Source organism: Hordeum vulgare, chromosome 1H (assembly GCF_904849725.1).
Source record: "Hordeum vulgare subsp. vulgare chromosome 1H, MorexV3_pseudomolecules_assembly, whole genome shotgun sequence".
Taxonomy (NCBI): domain Eukaryota; kingdom Viridiplantae; phylum Streptophyta; class Magnoliopsida; order Poales; family Poaceae; genus Hordeum; species Hordeum vulgare.
The window spans coordinates 409,453,024-409,477,931 of record NC_058518.1 but is presented as its reverse complement, the minus strand read 5'-3'; the positions used below and the strand labels follow the sequence as shown (position 1 = coordinate 409,477,931).

Sequence of the window (24,908 nt, the reverse complement as noted above, 5' to 3'; positions counted from 1 at the left end):
TCAAAATATTATTTCGGCCTTTTAAAAATGTCCACGTTGTAGGGCTCATTTTTAGGAGTCCGGCAAAATTTGTTTCATCGAAATCGGAGTTCGTATGGACTTCCGTTTTAATTTTCTATCTCGTCCGATTTAAAAAAAGCGAACTGACCCCGGAGGCCTTTATAAACCGCCCCCCTGCGCACAAACCCTAGCCGCCGCCCGCCGCCGCCGCCGCTTCCCGCCACTCGCCGGAGCACGCCGCCCGAGGTAGGATTTTTTTTCTTTTTCAGATTTTTTTGGTTTATTTAATTAACGGACGTTCGTCCGTACGTTCGTTTTAACGAACACTTTTCGTTAATTAATTTCAGACGACGAACTTTAGTTTGCCCGAGTGTTCGTCAAATTTATTTTCGGTTATTTTTTTGCGATTAATTTCGATCGCGATTCCTGATCGTATTTCGTTTTAGTATAACTTCTCGCTCGTTTATCGGAATCACGTGATTCAAACGCCGAGATTTTCTTCATGAAAATCTCTTTCCGATTAATCCACTTTCACAAGATTTTTATAAATAAAATTTTGACTTTAGTCCAGATTAGTAAACGAATCTCGTTTCTTTCGCAGTTTGAGTTTCGTTGATCCGTTTGATTTGATTCTTTTTGCAAACCGGAGTTCTTTACTTGAACTTTCTAGTTAGATCTTATTCGATTTTACCCGTGCATATATATTGTTGCTTATGTGTGCTATTGTTTGTTGCGGTAGAATACCCGGATTGTGAAGCGTGCTACTACGAGTCCCTAGGTTTTGCGGATCATCAGCAAGGCAAGTAACACTTTGATCATATCCCTTATTACCTAGTTTTATTGCATTAGATCCACCCTCACACATTGCATGGTTAGGATCTAATTAACATGTGGGTATTGGGAAGTAGATACAGAGGTAGAACCTACTACCTGTTTACTATCAAACTTTTGGGAGTTAGTTCTACGTTATGCTATTATTGCCATGATATGCTCGTAGACGATTATTTGGGTGAGTGATTTTCCATGACAGATGTGAGTATTGTTAATTAAAGGTTAACTTAAGGTGGCTACTTAAATACACATCTGGGTGGATTGCTTGAGGCACCTTAGAATCCCCAGTGGCTGTCAGGATATCCTGGGGGAACCGTGTGATCATCCTAAGGTCCGCCACCCAGCTTCAAAGGGATCATAAGACTATTCATACCTAAAACTTACGTGTGTAGACGCAAGCTATTATGGTCTCTAGCATAGTTGAGTAAGTTGTGTGAAGCTCTCGAAGTGGTAGACTAGCAGATGTAGAGGGTATAGGTGGTACAGTCTACCCAGAAGTAGAGAGTTAATGCTTCAGAAAGACGGTGTCTCGAATCTCCGACCATGGATGTATTTCGAGTCTTGTGGGAAAAATGCAAAACCTCTACAGAGTGTACAAACTAATCATGATTAGCCGTGTCCCCGGTTATGTACATCTTGAGTATCTGGTTCTTGGATTTTCATGTGTATCTCAACACTCTAAATTAATTTGCGGGTTAATGATGATTATTTTGGGTTTGAGTTGGAGGAACCTTCTCATTGTTTAATAACTAACAACGTAGTTAAATAAACTTTGTTCCACTAATATAGGAAGAAATTTGGCTTTATGCAAAACTGTTAACCATAGAGCTTTCCACAAGCCAAATATGCATGTAGATATAGCTTTTATTTCTGTTCACTCTCTATGTGTTACCTTGCCAGCATATTCCATGTGCTAACCCGTTTCGGGCTGCAACGTTCATGTTGCAGACTTTTCAGATGTTGAGTAAGCGCCATAGGTCGTTGTTTTGCACTCAGCTATGCCGTTGGAGTTGATGGACCTACTTTATCTTCCAAGCCTTCCGCTGTTATCATATTTAGATGGCCTTATGCCATATTATTGTAATAAGTTCTCTTTGAGATATTCGTTGTAATATGTGTGTGATTGCTACTCTATTATAATACCCATCGAAGTACTGTGCGTGTCAGCATACCGATCCAGGGATGACATAGATGCATAGAGACTGGACTGATTGAGGTCTGGTCGCTACAGATGAGGACACACCTTTTGGAAGACACTTACAACAGTTTGGGTTGTAGTCGATTTGGGCTATGACTCGATTTGGGTTGTAGTCGACCGTTTGACGAAGGCAGCTCATTTCATCCCAGTAAAGACTACTTACAACAGTGCTAAGTTGGCGAAGATATACATGACCAGGATCGTATGTCTGCATGAAGTTTCGAGAGCCATTGTATCAGATAGAGGAACCCAGTTTACCTCAAAGTTCTGGAATCAGTTGCACGAAACCTTGGGAACCAGGCTAGAGTTCAGTACAGCCTTTCATCCACAGAAAAATGGACATATCGAGAGAGTCAACCAGATTCTGGAGGACATGCTGAGAGCTTGTGCACGAGATTATGGATCTAGTTGGGACGACAATTTGCCATACGCAGATTTCTCCTACAACAACAACTATCAAGCCAGTTTAAAGATGGCCCCTTTCGAAGCTTTGTACGGGAGAAGGTGCAAGACACCGTTGTTATGGGACGAAGTTGGAGACCGTCAGCTGTTCGGACCAGATTTGATTAAGGAATTGAAGAAAAGGTTAAGTTGATTCGTGATAGACTGAAGGTAGCCTAGTCCAAACAGAAGAGCTATGCGGATTTAAAACGCAAGGAGACAGTTCATGAAGTCGGAGACAGAGTTTATCTTCGCGTGTCCCCACTTCGAGGAGTTAAGCGTTTTGGAGTTAAAGGAAATTTAGCACCACGTTTTGTGGGACCATACAAAGTTCTGGAACGTATGGGAGAAGTTGCTTACAAGTTGGAATTGCCGGAAGGATTGTCGGGAGTTCAAGATGTCTTCCATGCTTCCCAGTTGAAAAAGTGCCACGCAGAGATGGCCGATATTCCTCTAAGAGATACAGTACCACTGGAAGCAATTCAGTTGGATAGTGATTTGACCTACAAGGAGAAACCAGAGAAGATTCTCGACTATGCCAGCCGAGTCACACGCAGCAAGGTTATCAAGTTCTGCAAAGTTCAATGGAGCCACCATACCGAGGAAGAAGCCACCTGGGAACGAGAGGAGGATCTACGGAAAGATCACCCGCACCTATTTTCTAGCCAACCCGAATCTCGAGGGTGAGATTCATCTTAAGGGGGTAGGTTTGTAACATCCCAAATTTCCAATTTGGAATGTTATTGCATTAGAGCATCTTGCATATCATATTTTATTTGCATAATTTCTGATCCTAAAAATTCTAAGCAACTCAAGGACCCTTGGAGAGAGTTGGGAATTTATTTATTTTCATATTGGGATTTTCTCAAATAATGAAAAGAGGATCATTGGTTTTTAATTATTTTTCTCTTCAAATATTTCATATATATAAAATATGAGAGAGGGGATAAAATGACTTTCCCAAATTTTAAAAATATTTGAGAGGAAATATTAAAGCCAAATAATATTTTTTTTGAATTTTATTTGCTATTTTATTGGATTTACGAAAATACGCGTTTTTCAAAATATTATTTCGGCCTTTTAAAAATGTCCACGTTGTAGGGCTCATTTTTAGGAGTCTGGCAAAATTTGTTTCATCGAAATCGATGTTCGTATGGACTTTCGTTTTAATTTTCTATCTTGTCCGATTTAAAAAAAACCGAACCGACCCCAGAGGCCTTTATAAGCCGCCCGTCCCCCCTGCGCACAAACCCTAGCCGCCGCCGCCGCCCCTCGCCGCCGGTCGCCGCCACTCGCCGGAGCACGCCGCCAGAGGTAGAAATATATATTGGTTTATTTAATTAACGGACGTTCATCCGTACGTTCGTTTTAATGAACACTGTTCGTTAATTAATTTCAAACAACGAACGTTTGTTCGCCCGTCTGTTCGTCAGATTTATTTTCGGGGATTTTTTTTGCGATTAATTTCGATCGCGATTCCTGATCCGAATTTCGTTTTACTATAACTTCTCGCTCGTTTATCGGAATCATGTGATTCAAACGCCCAGATTTTCGTCATGAAAATCTCTTTCTGATTAATCCACTTGCACAAGATTTTTATGAATAAAATTTTGACTTTAGTCCAGATTAGTAAACGAAACTCGTTTCTTTCGCAGTTTGAGTTTCGTTGATCTGTTTGATTTGATTCTTTTTGCAAACCGGAGTTCTTTAGTTGAACTTTCTGCTTAGATCTTATTCGATTTTACCCGTGCATCTATATTGTTGCTTATGTGTGCTATTGTTTGTTGAGGTAGAATATCCGGATTGTGAAGCGTGCTACTACGAGTCCCTAGGTTTTGCGGATCATCAGCAAGGCAAGTAACACTTTGATAATATCCCTTATTACCCTGTTTTATTGCATTAGATCCACCCTCACACTTTGCATGGTTAGGATCTAATTATCATGTGGGATTTGGAAGTAGATACAGAGGTAGAACCTATTACCTGTTTACTATCAAACTTTTGGGAGTTACTTCTACGTAATGCTATTATTGCTATGCTATGCTCGTAGAAGATTATTTGGGTGAGTGATTTTCCATGACAGATGTGAGTATTGTTAATTAAAGGTTAACTTAAGGTGGCTACTTAAATACACATCTGGGTGGATTGGTTGAGGCACCCTGGAATCCCCACTGGTTGTCAGGATATCCCGGGGAACCGTGTGATCATCCTAAGGTCCGCCACCCAGCTTCAAAGGGATCATAAGACTATTCATACCTGAAACTTACGTGTGCAGCCGCAAGCTATTAGGGTCTCTAGCATAGTTGAGTAAGTTGTGTGAAGCTCTCGAAGTGGTAGACTAGCAGATGTAGAGGGTATAGGTGGTACGGTCTACCCAGAAGTAGAGAGTTAATGCTTCAGAAAGACCGTGTCTCGGATTCTCCGACCATGGATGTATTTCGAGTCTTGTGGGAAAAGTGCACAACCTCTACAGAGTGTACAAACTAATCATGATTAGCCGTGTCCCCGGTTATGGACATCTTGAGTATCTGGTTCTTGGATTTTCATGTGTATCTCAACACTCTAAATTAATTTACGGGTTAATGATGATTATTTTTGGGTTTGAGTTGGAGGAACCTTCTCATTGTCTAATAACTAACAACGTAGTTAAATAAACTTTGTTCCACTAATATAGGAAGAAATTTGGCTTTATGCAAAACTGTTAACCATAGAGCTTTCCACCAGCCAAATATGCATGTAGATATAGCTTTTATTTCTGTTCACTCTCTATGTGTTATCTTGCCAGCATATTCCATGTGCTGACCCATTTCGGGCTGCAACGTTCATGTTGCAGACTTTTCAGATATTGAGTAAGCGCCATAGGTCGTTGTTTTGCACTCAGCTATGCCGTTGGAGTTGATGGACCTACTTTATCTTCCAAGCCTTTCGCTGTTATCATTTTTAGATGGCCTTAGGCCAAATTATTGTAATAAGTTCTCTTTGAGACATTCGTTGGAATATTTGTGTGATTGCTACTCTGTTATAATACCCATCGAAGTACTGTGCATGTCAAAATACCGATCCAGGGATGACACAGATGCATAGAGACTGGACTGATTGAGGTCTGGTCGGTACAACATCTATGTCAAGGATTCACACAATCCCGTATATCATTCCCTTCGTCCTTCGGCATGTTACTTGCCCGAGATTTGATCGTCGGTATCGACATACCTATTTCAGTCTCGTTACCAACAAGTCTCTTTTCTCGTTCCTTAATACAAGGTCCCGTGGCTAACTCTTTAGTCACATTGCTTGTAAGGCTTGTTTGTGATGTTGTATTACCGAGTGGGCCCCGAGATACCTCTCCGTCACACGGAGTGACAAATCCCAGTCTTGATCCATGCCAACTCAACGGAAACCTTCGGAGATACCTGTAGAGCACCTTTATAGTCACCCATTAACGTTGCGACATTTGATACACACAAGGCATTCCTCCAGTGTAAGTGAGTTACATGATCTCATGGTCATAGGAATGTATACTTGACATGCTGAAAACAATAGCAACAAGATGACACGATCATATGCTACGTTTATAGTTTGGGTATTGTCCATCACATCATTCTCCTAATGATGTTATCCCGTCATCAAGTGAAAACACTTTTCTATGGCTAGGAAACCTTAACCATCCTTGATCAACAATCTAGTCAACTATAGGCTCACTAGGGACATTGTTTTGTCTATATATCCACACATTCATTTATGTTTCCATTCAATACAATTATAGCATGGATAATAAGCGGTTATCTTGAAAGATGAAATATAATACTAACTATTTTATTATTACCTCTAGGGCATATTTCGAACACTATGGACATGGAGTGAAGCACAAAAGGGATGATGTCCAAAGATGCATTGATTACCTAGTTCCTTGCTTACCTTTGAGGGAATGTGTGACTCCTTTAACTAATGCATAAGGTTGAGGTTGATTGCATATAGTTCTTTCCAAAATGAATAAGAGTGAATTTCATTGGCGGAGTCACCCCTCAAGAACTTCTAGTTCTTCCTCTTGGGAATCCACACCAAATAGATGGGAATCCTTGGAGTTGTTGTAGCACATGTTGAGGTAGAGCTAGTAGAATCCTTGGGAACCCACTTGACCTTGTCTTGGGGTTCTTCTTCAAATAGTTCAATGTCACCTTGAAGCTTTCCCTTGCCTTTGTGGTCTTGTGGTGGAAGGTCATCTTGTGAGCTTGTTCCTTCAGAAGGAGTGGACTTCTCCTCTTGAGGAACAAACTTGGGAGTGGGATATGGACCTTCTTCCCAAGCATCTCCGTTGACATTGAAGTAGCCAACACCTTGTTTCTTCCAATGTCCTCCTTGCTTGCGCACAATTTCCTCAAATTGCTTACTTCCGGCAAGACTCTTGAAGACACCTCTCTCTATAATCCCTTTCAATAAATCATTTTCTTGCTCAAGTGTAACTTGGCTAAGAGAATCGTTAGTGGAATCAATAGAGTTACTAGCAACAACATTATTGGATTTAGATTTAGCATTGTTGTTACTAGATGAAGAAACCTTCTTGCCTTTGTTACTAGTGTTCTTAGGCTTAACTTGTGGAACAAAATTAGACGAGTAATCGTTTCTCTAGATAACAAGAACTCTTCTTTTGAAGGTCATCATTGATTGCTTTTAAGAACTCATGCTCTTACTCCAAGTTGAGCTTCTCGAAGTGTAGCTTCTGTTGGGTTCTTGCAAGCTCTCTATGATATTATAGAGTGGTCTCATGAGCTAACTTAAGAGTTTTTAATTCTTGAGTTAGTCCTTCAATCTCTTTCTTATCATCATCATTCGATTTCTCTTGACTAGCATGATAATTAGCAAGTTCATTTTTAGTGCATTCACTAGTTTTATCTATAAACAAGTCATCTTCTCCTAACAAGTCATCCTCATCACTATTGAAATCAAGATATTCTGGGTGTGATACTTTGGGGCCTTTAGCTATGAAGCAGTTTTTCGACTCCCTCATTTGGTGAATCAAATAAGTCGTAGGAGTTGGTGGAAACAAGTGCAATACCAGCAACACCTTCATCTTGACTATAGTCGGAGTGGGCGTGATAGCTTCTCTCGGAGTGGTGATCAAATTCGGAGCCAGATGCCCATTCACCAACATAAGCTTGATGTCTTCTTCTTGAACTGCTCTTGGTGTATTTGTCCTTCTTCTCCGATTCCTTGCCTCTCCGTGAGTGTCTTCGTTCATAGTGATCTTCTATACTCCTTCTCTCTCTGCGAGGTGGCTCATCTCTTGAGCTCCGTCTTTGAGGTAACTCTTATCTTCTTTTGTAGGGAGCCGAGCACTCATTTGAGTAGTGTCTGGGCTTCCCACAATTGTAGCAGTTTCGGTCACGACTAACGAACGCTTCTCATCATGTCTTGAACTTGAGCTTCTATCTTTGCCTCTACTCTTGTAGAACTTGTTGAATTTTCTGACCATGAGGCTCATCTCTTCATCAATGACAAGATTGTCTTTTGAAGTAGCGGGAGCATCGCATGAAGCTTTGTAAGCACCGCTTGACTTGTTGTGCATCTCATCTTTGTCTTTGAGTGACACCTCATGAGAAACAATCCTACCAATGACTTCACTTGGCTTGAGATCTTTGTAATTTGGCATCATTTGGATCAATGTGCACACTGTGTCATACTTGCCATTAAGAGATCTAAGTATATTCTTGATGATGAATTTGTCGGTCATCTCTTCGCTTCCTAAGCCGACAATATCATTTGTGATGAGAGCTAGCCTAGAGTACATTTCAGCGACTCCTTCACCATCCTTCATCTTGAACTTTTCAAGTTGACTTTGAAGCACATCCAACTTAGATTCTCTGACAAAATCAGTACCTTCGTGCATATCAACTAAAGTATCCCAAATCTCTTTTGAATTCTCAAGACGACTGATTTTGTTGAATTCTTCGGGGCAAAGGCAGTTGAAGATGATATCGCATGCTTGAGCATTAAGTTGCAACGTCTTCAGTTCATCAGCTATTGCATCACGATCTGGTTCATGCCCTTCTCAAAATAAGTTACCTTGCACACCAACATGAATAACAACCCAAACATGAGGATTAAAGCCAAGAATGTGCATCTTCATTTTATGCTTCCAACTAGCAAAATTAGTGCCATCGAAGTAAGGACCTCTACGATGATAATTTCCCTCACTAGATGCCATACTCTCCTTGGTTGCTAAACCAATGAAATGGAGACCAAAGCTCTGATACTACTTTTAGGATCGAAAGTATGTCTAGAGGGGGGGTGATTAGATTACTTGACAAGATAATTTTTTTCCTTTTCCCAATTTTACTTGAGAAGCAGCTACGACAGTTATCACAAGTCAAGTAAACCCTACACATGCAGTTCTAATAGTATTACAGCGGAAAGTAAAACATGCAAGTGTAAAGTAGAGGAGTAAGGTAGGGAGATCAAACACATGAGGTTGACACGACAAACTTTGGCATGGTTCCGATAGGTGGCGCTATCGTACATCCATGTTAGTGGAGATTTCAACCCACGGAGGGTAACGACTGCGAGAGTGTACGGAGGGCTCCACTCATGGAGGTTCCACAAAGAAGCGGCCTTGTCTATCCCACCACGGCTTCCGTCCATGGAGGACTAGCCTTACTCACGGTAGATCTTCACAAATTAGGCGATCTCCTTGCCCTTACAAACATCATGGTTCAACTCCACAACACGAAGTAGGAGGCTCCCAAGCGACACCTAACCAATCTAGGAGGCAAGGTAATAGATGGGGTAGATCAATGAACTCCTTGCTCTTGTGCTTCTAAAGATTGTCTCCTCAACACAAATCTCTCTCTCCCAGAATATGCATGGGTAGGAGAGGTTGATTTGGTGGAAAGTAGTTTGGGGAGGCTAGAGATCAAGATACAAATGATAGGATTTGAATATCTTGGTCTCAACACATGAGTAGGTGGTTCTCTCTCAGAAAATGGATCTGGAAATGAAGTGTGTGTTCTGAGTGCTTCTCCCACAAATGAGAGGTGGGTGAACGAGTATATATAGGTAGCAGCCAAAATCCAACCATTACACACAAAAGAGCAAACTCGGTGACACCGAAGTGGACAACTCGGTGATACCGATTAGCACTAAAGTGGTGAACTTTTGAATCTCGGTGAGACCGATATATTGAACTCGGTGGCACCGAAAAGTTGACTAACGGTCAGATGGCCAAACTCGGTGGCACCGATACTCAAACTCGGAAATTCTGATTTTGTGTATCTTGGCAACAGAATGTTGGTCACACTGAACTCGGTAGCACCGATGCAGTTTTGGTTGCACCAATTTGGTGGGAATGGCTAGGGTTTTGTCTTAGGTTCAAACTTGGTGGGTCCGGTGTTGAAATGTTGGTGATACCGAATTTGTGAATGTGGAACTTGATAGAGTGGATATGTGGGAAAAAATGACTGAGTGTTTTGGTGGCTAACTTTGAGCATTTGAGCAATCAATTCATTTTACTACCTCACCCCATTTTAATAGTATTGGCTTTCCTATGGACTCAAAGGTGATTTCTCACAAATGTAAAATGAAGAGTCTTCTAGCTTGAAGCTTGAGCCAATATTATTCCTTTCTTGCATCCACGGGCATCTCCACATAAACCTTAAGCCATAGCATCTTTTGAACTTTTCTGAAATACACTTGGAAAACACATTAGTCCAATGATGCATATGTTGTGATCAATTATCAAAACCACCCTAGGGAGCAATTGTGCTTTCAACTGTCCCTAGTGATCCTCTAAGGACTAGCTCGTTGATCAAAGATGGTCAAGGTTTCCTGACCATAGACATGAGTTGTCATTTGACAACGGGATCACATCATTAGGAGAATGATGTGATGGACAAGACCAAAACTATGAAGGTAGCATGTGATCATGTCAGTTTATTGCTACTGCTTTCTGCATGTCAAGTATCTATTCCTATGACCATGAGATCATGCAACTCACTCACACTAGAGGACTACCTTATGTGTATCAAACGTCGCAATGTAACCGAGTGACTATAAAGGTGCTCTACAGGTGTCTCCGAGGGTGTCTGTTGAGTTGGTATGGATCAATACTGGGATTTGTCACTCCGTATGATGGAGAGGTATCTCAGGGCCCACTCAATAATACAACATCACAAGAAGCTTGCAAGCAATGTGACTAAAGAGTTAGCCATGGGATCTTGTATTACAGAATGATTAAATAAACTTGCCTGTAACAAGATGGAACTAGGTATGGAGATACCGACAATTGAATACGGGCATCCAGGTCCCGCTATTGGTTATTGACCATAGAGGTGTCTCGGTCATGTGTGCATAGTTCTCGAACCTGGAGGGTCTGCACACTTAACATTCGGTGACGTTAGAGTAGTATTGGGATATGCACATTGGCGACTGAATGTTGTTCGAAGTCTGGAATGAGATCTTGGACGTCACGAGGAGCTCCGGAATGGTCCGGAGGTAAAGATTTTTATATGGGATGTACTATTTTGGCTACCGGAAAAGTTTTGAGTTTTATAGGTATTGTACCGGGAAGCTTCTGGAAGGTCCCGGAGGAGTCCGGAAAGGTCCCTCCATCTCCTAGGACGTGCATGGGCTGTAAGAGGGTGTCCAAGCCTTGTTGGGTGATACGTCTCAAACGTATCTATAATTTTTGATGGTTTCATGCTGTTATCTTGTCATCTTTGGATGTTTTATGTACCTTTTATATCTTTTTTTGGGACTAACTTACTGATTCAGTGCCAAGTGCCAGTTCTTGTTTTTCTGTGTTTTTGGCTCTTTTCACATCTGATTTTGGAACGGAGTCCAAACGGAATAAATCCCCGAAATGATTTTTTCTCGAACGGAAGAAGATCAAGGGGCCTGTGGGCCAAGCCAGGAGGGCTCCTGGGAGCCCACAAGCCCCCACTCTGCCACCAGGGGGAGGCGGCGGTGGCAGGGCTTGTGGCCTCCCTGGCCGCCCCATAAACCTAGATCTTTGGCCTATATATTCCCAAAATACAGAAAAAAATCAGGGGAGCCTCGGAAATACTTTTCCGCCACCGCAAGCTTCCGTTTCCGCGAGATCTCATCTGGAGACCCTTCCCGGCGCCCTGCCGGAGGGGACTTTGGAGTTGGAGGGCTTCTTCTTCATCATCATCGCCCCTCCAATGACTCGTGAGTAGTTAACTTCAGACCTACGTGTCCGTAGTTAGTAGCTAGATGGCTTCTTCTCTCTCTTGGATCTTCAATACAAAGTTCTCCATGATGAAAGGATCGATATGGTTGACTAGACGGGGGGGGGGGTGAATAGGCAACGACCACTTTTTAATTAATCTTAACAAGTTAGGGTAAGCAACATTGGGGTTCACTAAATTAGCAACAAAGAGGTGAACCTATATGATGATAACAACAAGAACAACTAAGACAAGTAAGAGATACACAACAACATAAGCATGCACGAAGTAAAGGTTAGAGATAACCACAAGTGGAACCAATGAAGACGAGGATGTGTTACCGAAGTTCCTTCCCTTTGACAGGAAGTACGTCTCCGTTGGAGCAGTGTGGAGGCACAATGCTCCCCAATAAGCCACTAGGGCCACCGTATTCTCCTCACACCCTCACACGATGCAAGGTACCGTGATTCCACTATAGGTGCCCTAGAAGGCGGCGATCGAACCTTTACAAACAAGGTTGGGGCAAACTCCACACAAAGCTTGGAGGCTCCCAACAAGACCACGAAGCTTCACCACAATGAAATGTGGCTCCGAGGTGACCTCAACCGTCTAGGGTGCTCAAACACCCAAGAGTAACAAGATCCGCAAGGGATTGGTGGGGGAATCACCTTTTCTCTTGGTGGAAGTGTAGATCTAGGCCTTCTCAACCAATCCCTAAAGAATCAACAAGTTCGATTGGCTAGGGAGAGAGATCGGGCACTTTTGAGCTTAGTGAGCAACAATGGAGCTTGGGAGGGTCAAAGATATGGTTCTACAGCAAGAAGAGCCCTTTATATAGTGGGGGGGGGGGAATCCAACCGTTTTCCCACTCACAGCCCGAGCCTAGCGGTACTACCGCTGGCTGCAGCGGTACTACCGCTAGCACTCCAGCGGTACTACCGTTGGCACTCCAGCAGTACCACCGCTGGCTGCAGCGGTACTACCGCTGGGCCCATGGTAGTGCAGAAGCACTACTGGGCCAACCACCGCCAAGAAAGTCTTCGCAAAAAGGTCTGACGAAGTACAACTGCTAGGAAGGCGCTACTAAGCTCCCGGAGCGGTTCTACCGCTGACGAGGGGCGGTACTACCGCCAGCACAGCGGTGCTACCGCCAGCACCAGCGGTACTACCGCTAGGGCTAGCGGTACTACCGCCAGCTCCAGTGGTACCACCGCTAGGCCCAGCGGTACTACCGCTAGGCACAGTGGTACTACCGCTGAGAGACCTTTTGCTTAGAGGAGATAAACCAGAGGCGGGAGCCACTCCAAAGTTGCAGGGAAAGGGAAAGGAGATAAAGTGTGTGCGTGCAAAATTGATTCGACCCAAACCTTTCCACTACGGGTCCCCTCTTAATAGTACGGCGTTCCTATGACTCAAAGAAGGAGAATCGTAGAGTACACCGTGCTTCTGTTCCATGGAAGAGGGGGCAAGTCGTCTTGTGCCGTTGACATGTGTTATGTGAAATCTTAACACACACGATTAGTCCTTTGCGGTATTGTCATCAATCACCAAAGTTACTTAGGCATAAAATATGCCCTAACAATCTACCCCTTCTTGGTGGATTGATGACAATACCAGATTTGCACGGTGAATAGCATGTGAACATAAAGATAGTGGTATAGAAAATTAAGGAGCATATGACTCACAACATATGATAGAAATAAATCTCACACTAGTTCAAGTCTCACATCACACAAAGCAAAGATAGCAAATAAGACCAAACCAAGTTCAAAGCAAACACGATAAGATAAGCAAAGCTCAAATCTCAAATCCAGCTCCTAGACTCTCTCCCCCTTTGGCACAAGACACCAAAAAGGGGCACACCTAATGACACAGGTGGTCACTCCTCATCCTCATCAGCCCCACACTCGTCCGTGGCATCCGGATCGTCCTGCTCCTCCTCATTGTCCTCTTCAAATGCCTCCTCCTCTGCATCAGACCACTGATAACCTTGAGCCCGCATCCAATCAGACTGTGGAGTGATGTCGTCCTCTGAGCCGCTGGAGATATCAACATCACGTGTCCTCAGGACACACTTGTGCCTCTGACGGTTCTCCTTCTGGGCCACATGAGACTGATACTGTCCCTTGGCCTGCATACAGAAGAGAGTCTTCATTTTATCTTTCAGTTTCACTGCCCAAGATGGCATAGCAGAAGAGTGGGACTGAGAAGCGGGGCTCTTTCAGCAGCAGTCTCTGTGTCAGTGTCCATGTGCTGAGACGAAGTGGATGGGTTGGCCCATTTGTCTTTGATGCGGAGCTTGATAGGATCGTGCACAAAGTAATCAGCCTGAATAGGGAACTCATCGATCAGATAGACTTCGTGCCACCTCTGGCGAATATAGGCCAAAAAGTAGGGCCCGTAGATGGGAACCTTGCGGTTCATGATGCAGTTCCAGAGCTCATTGAACATTACGTCGGAAATACCGAGTGGGGCAGATTCCTTAGTCTTAGCCTCCTCACAAAGAACAAGCATCTCAGCTAGATAACCATGCACCTCGTCAAAGTTGCTAACACGAGGAAAGAGAGTGTTGCGGAAGATCCGATGCATGATATCCAGATGCTTGGGGAGCACACCTTTCTTCACATAAAGTTGTTGCAGCCTATCCTTGGGGGTGGCAGTAGATGAAGATGGAGCATGAGGACGCAACCCAAGAGGATTGTCAACTCCCTGAAATTCGACCTTGAGAAGCTTCATGAATTCTGACCAGGAACCTGTCATCTTTTGAGTACCAGTCATCCAAGTCATGGTGCGCTCGTCATTAGGTGAGAAGTGAACAGTGACATAGAATTGGGCCACAACATCTAGATCAAAGTCGCGCTTGAAGGTGATGATCTCCTTAATGCCAAGCTTGTCAATCAAACAGAGAGCCTCACCAAAGTAATCCGGGTTCCGCTGAAGGCAAGCCAAGTCAATCCACTGAACTGGAACAAACATCTTCTTGAAGTGCTTGATGATGTCGCGATAGATCATGCAGTGATCCCGTGACCAAACAAGCTCGACATTCTTGATCTGAGCCTTCTCTTCTAGATAGTGATTGCGGGTGCGGAACCGCAGAAACTCCTTAGGGGGCATATTGCGAACGTTGATCCCCTTGGTCTTGTGAGTTGTCTTCTTGAAAGACTTCTTTTTGGGATTCAGACCGGAAGTGGCAGAGCCCTCTAGAGCATCTGGAGCGCGATACTGCTTCGGTTGGGTGTCCCGTGGGGGATTCGAGCGGTGAGCACCACCTGTGACACACAAGACACACACCAAAAAAGAGCGACACGAGGAGTCAAGGCAATGAACAAAAAGAGGCATAATAGTAAACTCACATTGCCAAAAAAATGGAAAAGAAGAAAAATATCCTCGTGGCGGTAGTACCGCTACACCTAGCGGTAGTACCGCTACCCCTGGCGGTAGTACCGCCGGGGTCCTAGCGGTAGTACCGCCAGCCTGGCGGTAGTACCGCTAGGGGGTTGACTTTCATATCTGAATAGAAAAAGACCCATAGGAACGACTACATTGGATTTACGAGGGCCATGGGTACTGCATAGAATCACTACAAAAACCACCATAGCCCTAAACACATGAGGATCTCAAGAATCATCTAGATAAAAACATGCCTAGTCAAGAGGATTCAAGTTTTAGATCTAATCCAAAATAAGAGAAAAAGTGCTTGATCTAAAACATGAAGAACCTAGAGCATGTCAATATAAACGCAATGAATCATAGGACCTACACTCCCCTAGAATATCTCCTTCGTTCCATCCAAGAACAAAGCACAAAACCATAGTCATGGATCCACATCACCAATGCTCCTACCCCTAGAACAAGAAAACACCAATCAAGAGAATAAAGGGAGGAGCTTTACCGGAGTCCATGGCACTTGGTGGAGGAAGAAGGAGTGGAGCAAACCCTCCAACTCAACGGAGAGAAGGGGCTCCACAGATAGAGATCCAAATAGGAGGAGTTCGGGGTTGGGGAAGGAAGAGCCACGAGGAAGAAGAAAGAGGGCAGGAAAAACGGGCTCCCCCTCCTTTATATAGTCCAAGGGGTACGGGCCAGCGATAGTACCGCTGGGGTCCTGGCGGTAGTACCGCTACCCGTGGAGGTAGTACCGCTGCCTGTAGCGGTAGTACCGCTCCCCCTGGCGGTAGTACCGCTCCCCCTCGAGACAACCCTAAAAGCCCTAGTCAGGTCGTGGTAGGCTGGGGTCCTGGCGGTAGTACCGCTATCCCGAGCGGTAGTACCGCTGGGGTCCTGGCGGTAGTACCGCTACCCCTGGCGGTAGTACCGGTACCCCTGGTGGTAGTATCGCTCCAAATGGCACAACGAGACATAGGATAGCATGAGAAAGACGTGGGCAAACGACAAGTCAGTGTAATAAGAAGATAGCACCAGCAAGATATACTGACTCGTCATTTTGTATCCTTTCTTTCATATGAGAGAAAGGTGGGGGCGGTGGCCGAGGCCACCTATGTTTGACACAAAGGTATGACACCACGAAGAATTATCCTTGGGTTCATGACCAACACTCGTCTTTGAAGCACAAGTGCCATTTGGTAATGGCTAAAGTGAAAGACTTGATCAATTTATGCATAATGGGGGCAGGAAAAGTTCATTGAGATAACAACACTCCCCCTATGTCCATGCCTACATCTAGAACAAGATCGAATGCACAGTGAGGTGCAAAGTGCCCAGCTTCAATCCACATTACTTGAATCAATGATATTTAGCTCACGCCTTAACTCCCGGAACCTTGCTTCATCTAGGGGCTTAGTGAAAATATCTGCAAGTTGCTCTTCAGTGTGGATGAAGTGAACCTCAATATCACCAAGTTTGATATGTTCACGAATGAAGTGATGGCGAATATCAATATGCTTGGTCTTGCTATGTTGCACTAGGTTGAGGGAAATCTTGATAGCACTTTGATTGTCACATAGAAGAGGCACTTTGTCACAAGTGACACCGTAATCCTTTAAAGTTTGCCTCATCCATAGCAATTGTGAACAACAACTTGCAGCTGCCACATACTCAGCTTCGGTGGATGATAATGAGACACAATTCTGCTTCTTTGAAGACCAACTTACCAGTGAGCGACCAAGGAATTGGCATCCTCCATAAGTTGACTTCCTCTCCACACAATCTCCTGCCCAATCTGAGTCAGAATAGCCCACTAGGTTGAAGTTTGCTCCTTTGGGATACCATAGACCAAAGTTTGGGGTATGAGCCAAATATCGAAAGATTCGCTTAACAGCCATATAATGACTTTCTTTTGGTGCGGATTGAAACCGTGCACATATCCCTACACTCAACATAATATCCGGTCTAGATGCACAAAGGTAAAGGAGGGATCCAATCATGGAGCGATATACCTTTTGATCCACTGCTTTACCATTGGGATCACTGTCAAGCTTGCATCCTTTTGTCATGGGGAACTTGACCGACTTGACATCTTCAAGCTCGAACCGTTTGAGCATGTCTTGAGTGTACTTGGCTTGTTTGATGAAGGTCCCTTCTAGGCCTTGTTTAATCTCGAATCCGAGGAATAACTTCAATTCTCCCATCATGGATATCTCAAATTTCTCGGTCATTAGTGCAACAAATTCTTCATTGAAGGAAATGTTAGGAGAACCAAAAATGATATGATCAACATATAGTTGGCATATGAACAAATCCCCTTTAACCCTCTTAGTAAAAAGAGTGGGATCTATCTTCCCAATTTCAAACCTACGATCTTGTAACAACTCAGTAAGATACTCATACCACGCACGTGGGGCTTGTTTAAGGCCATAGAGTGCCTTATTAAGTTTGTACACATGTTTGGGGAGCTTAGGATGTTCGAATCCTGGGGGTTGTTTGACATAGACCAACTCATTTAAAGGACCATTAAGAAAGACACTTTTCACATCCATTTGCTGTAATTTGAAATTATGATGAGAAGCAAATGCAAGCAGCATGTGAATAGATTCTAGACGAGCAACACGGGCAAAGGTTTCACCGTAGTCGATACCCTCGACTTGGGAGTAGCCTTGAGCCACCAATCTTGCCTTGTTTCGAATCACAATCCCATTGGAGTCTTGCTTGTTTTTGAAAATCCATTTGGTCCCGATGACATTATGTTCCTCCTTTGGTCTTGGCACTAAATCCCAGACTTGATTACGGTCAAAGTTGTTGAGTTCTTCATGCATGGCCATAAGCCAATCCTCATCATCGAGCGCTTCCTGTACTTGTTGAGGTTCACAATAAGAAACAAACGCGTGATGCTCACAATAATTCCAAATCTGTTGACGGGTGGATACTCCCCTTTTTAAACTGCCAAGTACATTCTTCATAAGATGTGACTTGACTTTCAGCTTGTTCGCAATCTTGGCTGCTCGACGCTCCAAGAGTTCTTCACTGGATAACTGGGGAGCATCGACTTGATTACTTTGCTTGCCCTTGCGTCTTGAACCTCCCTTGGCACCAACTGTTGGTGCTGCAGAAGGGAATTGCGAGACAGTATCCTGATCATCTTGACTTTCGATTTGAGCAGGTTCACTTGTTTGTCCTTGTACTTGTGGTTGCTCTTGATCTTGATCTTATGCTTCTATTTGGTCTGGATCTTGTGGTTGTACTTGATCTTGATCTTGAGCAGGTTCGGAACCTTGGGTAAGTGCTTGAATATCATGGGACACATCACCATCGTTGGGCAATTGATCTTGACCTTGAGCTTGTTCAACTTGTTGAGAGTCTTCTCTTTGTTCATCGGAAGCGTGTGGGGCTTGTGGGGGTGATGGCTCCACTTGAGTAGAGCATTGTCCTTCTCCTTCGGCCACAAGGGGTTCCTCAATGGGGAGTATTTGACCAATCCCCATTCTTCTTATGGCTTGGGGAGGAATTTCATCACCTACATCACAAAGACCACTTTTCTCCACTTGGGAGCCATTATTTTCATCAAACTCCACGTTACACGTCTCCTCAATGAGTCCGGTGGACTTGTTGAGGACACGGTAAGCATGAGAGTTTGTAGCATAACCAACAAAGATGCCCTCTTGTGCTCTAGAATCAAATTTAGCTAAACGTGCACCTTTCTTGAGAATGAAACACTTACAACTGAATACCCGGAAGTACTTGAGATTGTGTTTATTTCCAGTGAGAATCTCATATGGAATCTTGTTCAAGCCTTTGCGGATATAGAGCCGATTGGACGCATGACATGCAGTGTTGATGGCCTCAGCCCAAAAGTTATATGGAGATTTGAATTCCGCCATCATTGTTCTTGCAGCATCCATCAAAGTACGGTTCTTCCTTTCTGCCACGCCATTTTGTTGAGGGGTATATGGTGCTGAATATTTATGCTTTATTCCCTCATCACCTAGAAACTCATCCAAGGTATAGTTCTTGAACTCGGTGCCGTTGTCACTTCTAATCATCAAGATCTTTGCTTCATGTTGACATTGAGCTTCATTAGCAAAGTTGATGACAGTTTGTTGAGTCTCACTCTTCCTTTTGAAGAAATATACCCAGGTGTATCTTGAGAAGTCATCAACAATCACCAAGCAGTACTTTCTGCCTCCAAGACTATCAAATGATGGAGGACTGAAAAGATCCATATGGAGGAGCTCCAATGGCCTCTTAGTGTAAATGAGAGTCGTTGGACGATGAGCAGTTTCATGAATCTTTCCTTCAATGCAGGCACTGCAATCACGATCTCTAGAAAAACTCACATTTGTTAGTCCACGAATATGGTCCCCTTTGAGAAGACTTTGCAAATATCTCATATTGACATGAGCTAGTCGGCGATGCCAAAGCCAGCCCACATCAACTTTAGCCATTAAACACGTCGCAGTCTTAGTGGGTCGCTTTGAGAAGTTCACCACACAAAGACCATTTTCGACAGATCCAACATAGGCTACTTTAAGAGTCTTGCTCCAGAGGAGGACCATAGTATCAAGATTAAAGAAAGTGGATAAACCCATAATTGCAAGTTGACGAACCGAAAGTAAATTGTAGGCAAGAGACTCAACAAGCATGACCTTCTCAATAGATAACTCTTGAGAGATGACCACCTTACCAAATCCCAATACCTTTGACGAGGATGCATCGGCGAATTGGACATGGGTGGGCATAGATGGAGAAGGATGCACATCCACAACTAAGTCCTTGCTTCCGGTCATATGATTTGTTGCTCCACTATCGAGCAACCATGACACCCCACCGGAAGCAAACTCCTGCAATAGATCAAGGCTTGGTTTTAGGTACCCATTTTTTAATGGGTCCTTTAATGTTAGAGACAAGGGTCTTAGGAACCCAGATAGTCCTTTCAATGGACTCATAGTAAGAACCAACAAATCTGGCATAAACATGCCCATCACCAGCACGACATAAGACATAGGAAGGATTGAGTTTGCCGGTTGTGTTAGTAGGAATGGTTTTGCCCTTCTTGACGTCACCATCGTCCACCTTGTTCCTGTTCACCTCCTGAGTCCCTTCGCCGTCTTTGACAAAGATGTCCATGAGGGTAGGGGATCGTTTGTTCCTGTTCCTCCTTTTTCCTTTTGACTTGGAGGTAAGTCCAAGTCCCTCCTTTCCTACAACACCCTTTTGATTGCTCAAGAGGTTGTTCAGGCTCTTCTCACCTTGTATGCATGCCACAAGGCCCTTCTCAAGTTTCTCCTTTAACTTGGCATTTTCCTCCACAAGATGTACATGCTCACAACAAGGATTAGTTGTACAAGCATTATCAGTTAACACAAAGGGAGGACAAGTAGAGATTTCCTTGGTAAGCTTTGCTTGGAGTTGATCATGAGACTCTTTCAGAGAGAAATGAACACCTTTCAAGACTTTGTGAGCCTTGTCAAGTGTGTCAAACTCCACTTTGAGTCTATCATGGCCAACCCCAAGAGCATACTTTTCAGACTTAAGCATACGAGTAAGAACAGTATCATGATCTAGTTTCTTTTGCATTTTAGCGCAGTCATCGTTGTATGACTCCTCAAGAGCCAAACGAAGAGTGCGCTCCTTTTCTAGTGCAATAGATAATTCAGCAATTTCATCGGCATAGTCACGACTATGTCCCTGAAGCTCGGAGATGGTCTCCTCATGAGACTCGATGAGGTCATTGGCCTCACCCAGTTGTTCCAAGAGAGCAACAAAGTGCTTCTTGGATTCTCCCTTAATAGTGCATAGAAATTTGTCAGGATCATGCTCATTAAGTTCCCCAACATCACTATCATCAACACAATTTAACAATGAAGGAGGAGTAGCGATGTTGGTCTTAATGATGGGGGTTACCTGATCGATACCTTTTGCCATGAGGCACTTGGCGATGTGGTTCTCGTTGGGGGCGTTGAAGAGAGACACCTTCTTGGGAGAGGGGGTGGCAATAGCAATAGTTGCCGTTGCCACCATATCATCATCATCATCATCATCGGAAGGGTACTCGTCAAGGGCCACCATGCCCTTTGGGTGGGGTCTCTTCACAAAGTAGTTCTTGATTGGGAATGACTTGGTTTTGTCTTTGCGAATGAGCTTGCCCCCGTTGTCTTCCCTTTTCTCATAGGGACATTCGGCCATGAAGTGACTCACGTTACCAGAGTTATAGCATGTCCTCACTCGTTGCTTGGGTTTGAACCCACTTGAGTTGTTCTTGGTGAAGGTGGGTCTTGAGTTCCTCTTGTTGCCCCAGAATTGCCTTGACGCAAGAGCCATGTGCTCATGATAAGCATACTTCGTGTCTTCAGGGCAGCTCTCCTCTTGCTCATCCTCTTCTTCTTCTTCAAAAGTTGCTTTTGCCTTTAACGCAAGGTTGGGTGAAGCTGTCTTTGAGCGAACACGAGCAAGTGCATTGTCAGCTGTCTCGTTCATGATTGACATTGTAATGAATTCATCCAACAACCTCACTGGAAGACAAGGAGTGGAAGTCTGGTCGCTGAGGAATGACAGATGACATGGCTTTATTGAAAGGCATGATGGCTTTTAGAAACTTGCGCTTGACCCATGTATCATCCACATCCTTGCTCCCATGGTCCTTGAGTGCCACAACAATAGCAGTCACCCTCCGATAGAGATCACGAGGGTCCTCGTCTTCCTTCATCACAAACTCATCGGCCTTATCAAGTACCACTTCATAGTTGGACCGTTGAATGCTTGAGCTTCCCTTGTACAACACCACAATGTGCTCCCAACAGTCCTTGGCCAAAGTGAAGGGACGCAAGTGAGGAAGATCTTCAGGTGGCACTGCGGACTGGAGAATAAACAAAGCAGAGTGATTATATTTATTGTCCGCTTCTTCTCTTGGAGTGAGGTTGCTTGGGTCATGGGGATAATAGCCTTGCTCGATGATTCTTCACAAATTTGTTGAGCTCTGATTCAAATGAGACTTAATACAAAATACCAAGTTAGCAAAATCACCTTTTACAAGCTTAGGAGGAGGACCAACAGGATTAAGACACGGTGTGGGAAACGGTCCTCCATAGACTAAGGGTGGTGGAACAGATGCATACGTCCCATTCCCATCATTTTCGAGAGGAGGGGAAGGTTGCATACCTTTAGCCGTTTCCCTAAAGGAATTGGCCTCCAAATCCGTGTTGGTGGGGTTAACCACCAATGCCGGTTCGGGAGAATTTTTAATTCCCTCAATTAACTCTTTAAGCATGGTCTTGACCTCGTTCGTCATGGACGTCTTGACTGCGGCCATAGCCGTATTCAAGTCGTCCCTTGTGATCGAAGTCAAGTACATGCCCTCGGTTTGTGCACGCGGAACTCCCTCATCATCTTCCATACTCTTCGGGTGGTTAAACCCTTAATAAAGAGACGTGGCTCTGATACCAATTGAACGGATTGATATGGTTGACTAGAGGGGGGGGATAGGCAACGACCACTTTTTAATTAATCTTAACAAGTTAGGCTAAGCAACATTCGGGTTCACTAAATTAGCAACAAAGAGGTGAACCTATATGATGCTAACAACAAGAACAACTAAGACAAGTAAGAGATACACAACAACATAAGCATACACGAAGTAAAGGTTAGAGATAACCACAAGTGGAACCAATGAAGACGAGGATGTGTTACCGAAGTTCCTTCCCTTTGACAGGAAGTACGTCTCCGTTGGAGCGGTGTGAAGGCACAATGCTCCCCAATAAGCCACTAGGGCCACCATATTCTCCTCATGCCCTCACACGATGCAAGGTACCGTGATTCCACTATAGGTGCCCTTGAAGGCGGCGATCGAACCTTTACAAACAAGGTTGGGGAAAACTCCACACAAAGCTTGGAGGCTCCCAACAAGACCACGAAGCTTCACCACAACGGAATGTGGCTCCGAGGTGACCTCAACCATCTAGGGTTCTCAAACACCCAAGAGTAACAAGATCCGCAAGGGATTGGTGGGGGAATCAACTATTCTCTTGGTGGAAGTGTAGATCTAGGCCTTCTCAACCAATCCCTAAAGAATAAACAAGTTTGATTGGCTAGGGAGAGAGATCGGGCACTTTTGAGCTTAGGGAGCAACGATGGAGCGTGGGAGGGTCAAAGGTAGGGTTCTACAGCAAGAAGAACCCTTTATATAGTGGGGGGGGGGAAATCCAACCGTTTTCCCACTCACAGCCCGAGCCAAGCGGTACTACCGCTCGCTGCAGCGGTACTACCGCTAGCACTCCAGCGGTACTACCGCTGGCTGCAGCGGTACTACCGTTGGCACTCCAGCGGTACCACCGCTGGCTGCAACGGTACTACCGCTGGGCCCATGGTAGTGCAGAAGCACTACCGGGCCAACCACCGCCAAGAAAGTCTTCGCAAAAAGGTCCGACGAAGTACAACCGCTAGGAAGGCGGTACTAAGCTCCTGGAGCAGTACTACCGCTGACCAGGGGCGGTACTACCGCCAGCACAGCGGTACTACCGCTAGGGCCAGCGGTACTACCGCCAGCTCCAGTGGTACCACCGCTAGGCCCAGCGGTACTACCGCTAGGCACAGCGGTACTACCGCTGAGAGACCTTTTGCTTAGAGGAGATAAACCAGAGGCGGGAGCCACTCCAAAGTTGCAGGGAAAGGGAAAGGAGATAAAGTGTGTGCGTGCAAAATTGATTCCACCCAAACCTTTCCACTACGGGTCCCCTCTTAATAGTACGACGTTCCTATGACTCAAAGAAGGAGAATCGTAGAGTACACCGTGCTTCTGTTCCGTGGAAGAGGGGGCGAGTCGTCTTGTGCCATTGACATGTGTTATCTGAAATCTTAACACACACGATTATTCCTTAGCGGTACTGTCATCAATCACCAAAATTACTTAGGCATAAAATATGCCCTAACACATGATCTTCATGGAGATCTATCCGATGTAATCTTCTTTGGCGGTGTGTTTGTCGAGATCCGATGAATTGTGGATTTGTGATCAGATTATCTATGATATATATTTGAGTCTTTGCTGATTTCTTATATGCATGATTTGATATCCTTGTAAATCTCTCCGAGTCTTGGGTTTTGTTTGGCCAACTAGATCTATGATTCTTGCAATGGGAGAAGTGCTTGGTTTTGGGTTCTTACCATGTGGTGACCTTTCCCAGTGACAGTAGGGGCAGCAAGGCACACATTAAGTAGTTGCCATCAAGGGTAACAAGATGGGCTCTATCGTTGATATGAGATTGTCCATCTACATCATGTCATCTTGCTTAAGGCGTTACTCTGTTCTTTTGGACTTAATACACTAGATGCATGCTCGATAGCGGTCGACGTGTGGAGTAATAGTAGTAGATGCACACAGTATCGGTCTACTTGTTTTGGACGTGATGCCTATAGATATAATCATTTCCATAGATGACGTCACGACTTTGCGCGGTTCTATCAATTGCTCGACAGTAATTTGTTCACCCACCGTCTACTTGCTTTCATGAGAGAAGCCACTAGTAAACACTACGGCCCCCGGGTCTATTCACATCTATCGTTTCCACTTTTGCTTTTACTTTGCATTGTTACTTTGTTGCTTTCAGTTCTCACTTGCGAACAATCTATAAGGGATTGACAACCCCTTCATAGCGTTGGGAGCAAGCTTTTTGTGTTTGCGCAGGATCTTGTGATACTTCTCCACTGGATCGATACCTTGGTTCTCAAACCGAGGGAAATACTTACCACTGTTGTGCTACATTACGCTTTCCGCTTCGAGGGAACACCAACACAACGCTCCAAGGCCACGGGGGAAATCCTTTGCATATTTGCCTAGGAAGTCCCTTAAGGCGTAGCCGTAGCAGAAGGAT

At 44.4% G+C, this 24,908-nt stretch overlaps 1 pseudogene; it reads left to right on the top strand.

Annotated features, from left to right (window-relative positions):
* Nucleotides 1-2,908: 2,908 nt before the first annotated feature.
* The window catches only part of LOC123399769, a 51,871-nt pseudogene continuing 29,871 nt past the window's right edge, over nt 2,909-24,908 (top strand).